Genomic DNA, 8207 nt, shown 5'->3' with positions numbered 1-8207 from the left:
ATTGGAGCTGGTGCAGAAATTCCAGGTTTCCACCACTGTCTAGCCTGGCTGTGCTGTTGGAGATGCTAGTTCTCAGGGAAGGGCTGCTTCTACAGGGGACAAATAAAACGGTTATCTTACAACCGCCCTTGGTCCTGTTGGGGTCCTTGTGCCTCTGAGCCAGTGAGGAAGGTTTCTTCTGTACTGGCTCTGATGATTGACTCCAGGTAACGGGATTACTGCTCCCTCAAAAGGAGGGGATGCTTCTTGGAGCCGGTAGCTCTGTGGATTCTCTAGTCTCTTACTTCCCTATTAACGGTAGTTCAGGTGTAACCACTAAGAATTTGAATCCATTAGGAATCGCAATTTGCAGCAAGCTACCAGATAATCCACACCCCAACTGAGAAACGAGAATAAGCTGGGGGGGAAAGGCTCTGTTTGGGCAAATATGTTAGGATATAATACAGTAGGAAGAGCCTGCATGCCTGTGTCTTTCACCCAGTGTCCCCTAATGTCACCATCTTTGATTGCTGGGGGACATTTTCCAAACCAAAAACCCCATGTTGGTCCATTGCTAGGAACAAAACCTCAAACTTGACTCGGGTTTCAGGGTTCCTTCATTAACTTTGTTTTTCTCTTCTAGGACTCAATCCAGAATGCGGCTTTTGTTGTCATGTCTCCTTAGTCTCTCAGCTTTGTTGGTTTTCCATGACCTTGACAATTATGAAGAGTACTAATCAGAGATCTTGAAAGATATCCCTCAGGTAAAGATTTTCTGCCTTTTTTTTTTTTCTCTCTTGATTAAACACAGATGTTGTCTCCTGAATCGAGGGACTTAGGAAAGAATGCAACCAAGGTGAAGGGTCCTTCTTGTCACATCCTTATCACAGAGGACAAGGGTAGTCACGTGGTGTCACTAGTGACGTCACCTTTCGTCTCATGGTATAGGTTATATGTGCCAGTTTCACCACCACCAGCTTGCCATTGTTATTTTTTCGTGGTGTGTTCATTTGATGAGGGTCACCAGATCCAGGTCAACCTCAAAGGATGGGGGTGTCCACTTACGCCGTCAGAAATTGCTCTGTAGAAAGAGCTGTCACGAGCGGGGAGGAGGCTCATCCATTAAAATGCTTGCCAAATGAGCACAAGGACCAGAGTTCAGATCCCCAGGACCCACACAAACGCCAGGAAGGTGTGGCTCCTCTCCTGTGATCCCAGCCTCAGCCAGGCAGAGACAAGGAGTTCTCAGAGTATGCTGGCTAGGGAGGTTGGCCATATTAGCAAGGTCTGGGTCTGATGGGAGCCCCGGCCTCAATGAGCAAAGCAAAGAGTGACAGAGGATTACTCCTGACACCAACCTTAGGTGTCCACAGTGTGAACACCTGCACACACACACACACACACACACACACACACACACACAGAAACACACACATGCACTCATATGCATGGAAACGGAGAGAGAGAGAGAGAGAGAGAGAGAGAGAGAGAGAGAGAGAGAGAGAGAGAGAGGAGCTGTCTCTCCATCTATTGCATATTTAATCACACATCGATGAAGTATGGCTTCATCGGTATTTTGGCTTATAATTAAAAAGTAAGTCAAATGTGCATTGCGTAGAAATTTCCTCCCAAAGAAAACCTCCCATCTTGGAAGGAAGCTCTTTCAGACATGGAATGTTCTCAGGGGAAGTAAAACATTCCATCACTCAAGGAAGCCCACTGATCTCAAAGTAAACATTTCAGTGGCTTCGAGGAATCCCTGAAAATGGCCATATATGCTCAGCCCCGCCTTTCCCAAGTGAACAGAAGCAGGAGACACTCTGAGAGAACCCGAGCTGCCTGAAGGGGGCAGAGACCCCCTGGGCTGCCCAGCAGAATCTCAGACCCATTGGGTTCCTGGAAGTGATCCTCTCCAACCTATCAAACTGCCTGTAGGCTGTGCAGTGTGCTCCAAGTTCCCATCTCTGTGAGCTGTCACTTACTCCGGGGTGGACTTCTGGGGATGCGTCTGTCCTTAAGTCATTACTCTCCTGAAAGTAACCTCTAACTCATAGTTCTGTAAGTAGCCCCAATAAGGCTTGTTGGCTCACCAAATGGACTTTACTGGTATCTGACTTTAGTCCGGATCGGCTCCCTATCCAGAGTCAGTGTGTACTTTATCCGCCTTGCCCCAGGAACAGTGTCATGCAACGGCACAGGGCTGTAAATCCTTAGTCCCAGCACTTGAGAGACAGAGACAAGTGGATCTCTGTGAGTTCCAGGCTAGCCCGGTTTACATAGGCTAGCCCAGGCTACATAGTGAGACATTGTCACAAAAGGAAAAACAATTAAGTATCTATTAGCTAATTCAAACTGTATTTGCACTTCAAATTGTTTTATTTTGTCCACTGAGAGCTTTCTTAGCTTCTTTATCTTTTGTGGGGAGAGCCTCTCTGAGGCTCCTTATTTATATGAAGATATATATTAGACCAAAACATGAAGTTACTACTGTGGTCAGTGAATGGTCACACGTGTATGTGGATGCTGAGTAAAAGGTGACCTATGACATCAAGTTATTTTCTGTCATCTCCAAAAGTTTGCTTCTCTCCTGGGCTCTGCAGTCTAAGGACTAGACTCCTACAAACCCTGTTTCTCCTGTGGGTGGGCTTGCTGCTAGCTTATGCCAGTAGAGGGCAGTAGAGGGAGGTCAGCTGGCTGGAGAAGGAGTCAGCTCCCTCCTGCTTGCTTGGGTTCCGGCCAGCCCCGTGCAGCAATGACCCTTGACCAGAGTGGCAGCCCGTTACTTCAGTTTCTAACCTCTTTCCAAACGTCCAGAGCCAGCATTGCATGTGATCTCAGTCAGAGACACCATCAGAAGCAGACAGCGATCGCCCCAGCTTCACAGAGGGCCTTACCCAAGCTCCCCATTTCTGATGTCCTCACCCCTTCTCTCCATGGCCTCTTGCTTTTACAGTTCTATAAGCGGCCGGTTCTCGACATGAAATCGTTGTCCACACGCACTGTCTGTGTATTCTTGCCTGGCTCCTCACAGATATGGAAGGAAAATATATAAGCGTGCAACTAAGAAATGACAGACCCTCTGCAAAACGAAAGCAGTTGTTTTGGTGGGGGCAAGCTGGGATGGAGGGGCTTATCTGCCTCCCAGTCCTTCTGAAGTCCTGCCATGATGCAATGTCATAAGTCTCTGTCCTTTACAGAGGACAGTATGTACCCTGGGCAAACTGCCTCCCACAAGCGAATGATAGGTAAGGAGACCAATTTATGAAACGCGTTGGTAATTGCCAAGTGGGTGGGGACAGAGTGTGAACTGCTGGGAGAGAGAGTAAACAGAATGCTGACAGAGATAGGATCTAGGAGGGAATGTTTTCTGAAAACAGAAAAGGCCATTGCGGGGGTTGAAAGACAGCAACCACGGCTTACTACCGAAAAAGATCCTGCTCATAGAGAGCTCAGTCAAGTACTCGCCAAACAAAGAGGAGAACCTGGGTCTGGAATCCCCAGGTAAAGGATTGGTATAGCACCTATCTGTAACTCTGTGCTTGAGAGAGAGAGAGAGAGAGAGAGAGAGAGAGAGAGAGAGAGAGAGAGAGGTGGACCCCCAGAAACCTCTGGCTACCCAGCCCAGCCTAGTCTGTGAGGTACAGCTTCTGTGAGGGACCAGGCCTCAAACATAAGGTAGCACCATTAAAGATACACAGCATAAACCTGTATGCACGTGTTTCTGCATGCCTGCCCACACATACGTGAATATCCTGAATTTTTCTTTCTTACTGTTTATAAAGAAGTGGGGCACACAAGAAAACCTGGATATACCGAAGAGAAGCAATCTGGCCTTCCAGAAGCATTCTGCAATACAGGCCTGCTGGTCGGACTTATTCTCTGCAACTTGCGGCACGCATCAGCGCCCTCTGCTGGTCATGATGTAGAGGACAATGCAGACTATGCTAAACAGCTGTAAATTGAACCACCCAAATTTTCTGTAGAACTCCCCAGTCCCTCCCACTGTGGTTGCATTAAGCTAAAATAAGATCTTTGGGATGGGCTCTAATCTAATATGACTAGTGTCCCTAGACAATGAAGCAATCAGGACACAGGCATAGACAGAGGAAAAACTACGTAGACACAGGGAGACAGCCATCCATAGGCAGGGGGACCCAGCCAGGGACTCAGTTTAAGACGGGTCCCACCGAAGATGTGATAAAATAATTTCCTATGGGTGTTCAGTCCATTTTTGCGTATTTATGTAGGAAGGGCTGTGTACCACATGCGGAGGGCAGAGAAAAAGTCAGTCCTCTAATTCTACCGTGTGGATCCCGGGGATCAAACTCAGGTCGTCAGGCTTAGGAACAAACGCTGTTACCCACTAAGCCACCTCATTGGCCTGATTCTCCGTTCTCTAATCTAGTCCAAGTACTGCGACCACAGCCCCTCATGCTAAGACCCCATTCAAGAAGAGTGTTTTTCTAGACACGTCCTTACCTGGTTTTCTGCTCTGAGTGGACTGAGATAGACAAAGAATTCCCTTTGAGGACATGCGGTAGTGTACCATAGAGGACGGAGCCTAGTTTGGACCCCCTAGTTCTGCCCTAGATGCTAAGCACAGCACTCCGTGCATAAGAAGTCCTTACAGCCTCCTTCTCCATAAAACATGGCCAATACTCACCCACTCACAAAACCAGGCTCCAAAACGCTCTTCTTGTTGCTAATAAAATTCAGAAATAAACTATTTGGAATATATTTTTAGAAACACTAAGATATAATACTGGCTCTTTGTGTTCACAAATATATTCTTTATCATTTTAAGACAATATAATTTGGGCCAACAAGATGGCCCAGTGAGTAATTGTCACTTGACAACCTGAGTTCGATCTCTGCAGTCCATGTAGTGGAAGGAGAGAAACAGTTTGCACACACTGTCCTCTGACCTCCACATGTGCTAGGCGTGCATGCCAGACCAAAGGAATGTAAGAAGAAAATGTAGAGATTTCAGTAAATTTAAAAATGTTTGTGTTTTTACAAGGAAGAGATGCTTCTTGGCAGCTAGTCTTATCGGAACAACCATCTAGCTTTTCATCTGTGAAGCAGACTAGCCATCTAGCTGCTGGTGCCGCTCGGTTGTTGTGAACCTAACACAAATGCAGTCACCTGGGAAGAGGGACCCTCAATTGAGGATGCCTACATCGGATTGGCCTATAGGCAAGTCTAGGGGTGCCTTTTCTTGATTAACGATTGATGTGGGAGGGCCCAGCTCACTGTGGGTGATGCCACCCCTGGGAATGTGGTCCTGGGTTGAATGAGCTAGTGTTCCCCATAATCTCTGCTTAGGTTCCTGCCTTGGCTCCCCTGGACGATGGGCTGGAAGCCGTATGCCAAATAGACCTTTTCCTCCTCCACCTCTGTTAGACTTAGTGTTGATTACAGCAACAGAGAAGCAAACAGGATCACTGCACCGACATTATATGTTACATTCCCAATGCTGATGCAATACGTTGTTTAGATTTTCATTTAGATCAGCGTTTACACCTGGGCTAGCTCTAACCCTTCCAATGTACATGTTACTTTTGGGTCTCTATAGCAGCCTGCTGAATCAATTGGGGGCTGTATCCACACACTCAGTGCTACAGCTGCAGAATGATTTACTTACACAGCGGGAGAATTGTCTACTTGAAAGTTTAAATGGACTCGCCCATAAAACTGTCAGAGCCTGGAGCTGTTATCAGTTATAAATATGTCCAATGAAAGGAATATTTGATTTATTTCGTATATGAAGAGTGGAAAAAGAGTTAAAGTTGGGCATGTTGAGGAGGTCTCCTTAAGGTAACAAAGCCCCTTGACAGCTGTAAGAAAACACGGACTTGTTTTGTTCTAGGACTTGGGGCTCGCCCTTCACGGGCCCAAGCTGCGTGAGCGGAGTTTGTTAGGGGAGTGAGTAATGGATTTGCTTGTTCAACATTGCCACTGCACTAAATGCCCCTGAACTGTACGCTTCGAAATGGTTCAAATGGGAACTCTGAGGACATGTAGATTCTACTGCAGAAGAAGAAGAGCAAGTGGCCAGGAGAAACACAAACACACCCACAAAGGCGATCGAAGGACCAGTGGTGGCCAGTGGTGGGCAGGGTTGGCCAGGGGTGGCCAGTGGTGGCCAGTGATGGCTCAAGGAGAAGGAGGGAGGGATGGAGACTTCGAGCCAAAGGGCTCTCAGGTTAAAATGGCGCTGTCACGGGGAGGGGGGATGACATCCTAATTTGGAACTCATAGAGCATACAAAGCGGAGCGGTCTGATTGACAGGCGGCATCCAGCGACAATAATCCATCGGAAAGGAGTCATCACTGTGGCCAACGCGCCGCGCCAACACAGGACGTGAACAACGAGAAACGGGAGGCGGTAGGAGATATGTTCTGAGCTCCTTGTTCATTTCTCTCTCTCTCTCTGAAAACTGCTTGAAAGTAAAGTTTATTGATTTTATAAAACTCCAACCAGATGAAGAGACACGAGCAATGAACACATGTAACGATTTGGATAGACATCGTGTCAATCAAGTTGAAGAGCCCAAGAATATGAATATAGAAATGTAGATTCCAGAAATAAGAATGTAGAAATAAAGACATATAAACTCACAAGCCTAGGAGAATGAGAGCAGGCTGTCAGCAGCTTAAGGATTGACTATTAACAGTGGGTTACTCTGCTTTAGAACCCTAGTCTGAAGTGGCCCTCTGAAAACAAACTGAGATCAGCTTTTGGATACCCTCCCTCCGGACACTCATGACTAAAAACTGATGTGATCTGAGTTAACTTTTAAATGATGGGACATTCAAAAAGTACAATACAGGACAATATTTCCATAGACTGGCTCACCAGAAAGCAGAAAGCACTTTATTGGAAATCTACTTTAAGGAATGTTGTAATGATGGACTCCCAACAACGGATAAACAGAGAGAAAACTGCTGCAGGCCCCTTCATGATGTCTTCCTTACAGCTCAGACTAAATAGTTCTCAGCTAACACAGGAGACTAGCTGGACATTATCAGGTGGTCACCGCGGATCTTAGGAGGTTTGAACTGTAGGAGCCAGCCATGACAAGTTAAATATGAACAGGTCACCCAAAGGAAGTTCTTTACTTCCTGAGTCTCAGTGGTTTACCCTGAAGCAATACCTGCTTGCTTGCAGGAAAAACCACAATCTGAGATTACCTGACCACCACCCAGGAACAGACCATCCAAAGGAAATGCCTAACGTTCCAACCACTGTAGATAGGACCTCCTGCCAGCACAGACTCACCAGGACACCCCTAGACGAATGTCAGCCAATCAGGGTTCCTGAGCCTCAGAAACCCCTCACCCCCACCTTTATTACTATAAAAACCCAACTCTAATTGAGCTTGGGGCTCTCCGTTTATTCTAATACGTTGAGCATGCGGAGAGACCGAGTTTGCAAACTTGCATAATATAAAGTCTCTTTGCTTTTATGTACAGGACTCGGTCTCCTTGTTGGCTTTTGGGAGACTTTGCAGATTTGGGCATAACGTGAACCACTGACAGCTTAACCTACCATCGCTCACACAGCATTCCATCCACTAAACAGACAAGACAACAGCTCTTCCCAGGAGCACTGGGAACATGAGCCAAGATGGACCACCCTTAGGGCCATAAAACAAGTCTCAATAAACGGGGTTTAAGTCAGAGTAAGCATGCTCTCTAGCTGTGTAGAAATCACACTGGGGTCCTTCCCAGAAATGTCTGCATCATTTCTCCTCATTAGGGGATGAGAAGCACCCTTCCTTCGGACAGCCTCGGAGTGAAGAAAACAGGAAGAAACCAGGGTGAAATTGATAGTACAAAATGCCATCTCTAGACAAGGAAAATATCACCGAGTCTATATTAAGAAAGTAGAGCTAGGGGCTGGAGTGAGAGCTCAGAGGTTAAGAGTATTGCCTGCTCTTCCAAAGGTCCTGAGTTCAATTCCCGGCAACCACATGGTGGCTCACAACCATCTGTAATGAGATCTGGTGCCCTCTTCTGGCCTGCAGGCATACACACAGACAGAATATTGTATACATGATAAATAAATAAATATTAAAAAAAGAAAGTAGAGCTATGACTCACAGTCATGCATACATGCACACATACATAGATACACACATACATAGATACACACATACACACATATATTCTCACATACATACACATACAAACACATATACACATATGCATGCACACGTACACAC

Source organism: Alexandromys fortis, unplaced genomic scaffold (assembly GCF_014885135.2).
Source record: "Alexandromys fortis isolate MF-2015 unplaced genomic scaffold, M_Fortis_MF-2015_v1.1 scaffold_203, whole genome shotgun sequence".
NCBI lineage: Eukaryota > Metazoa > Chordata > Mammalia > Rodentia > Cricetidae > Alexandromys > Alexandromys fortis.
The sequence above is the reverse complement of the archived record's forward strand: the minus strand, read 5'-3'. Positions refer to the sequence as shown.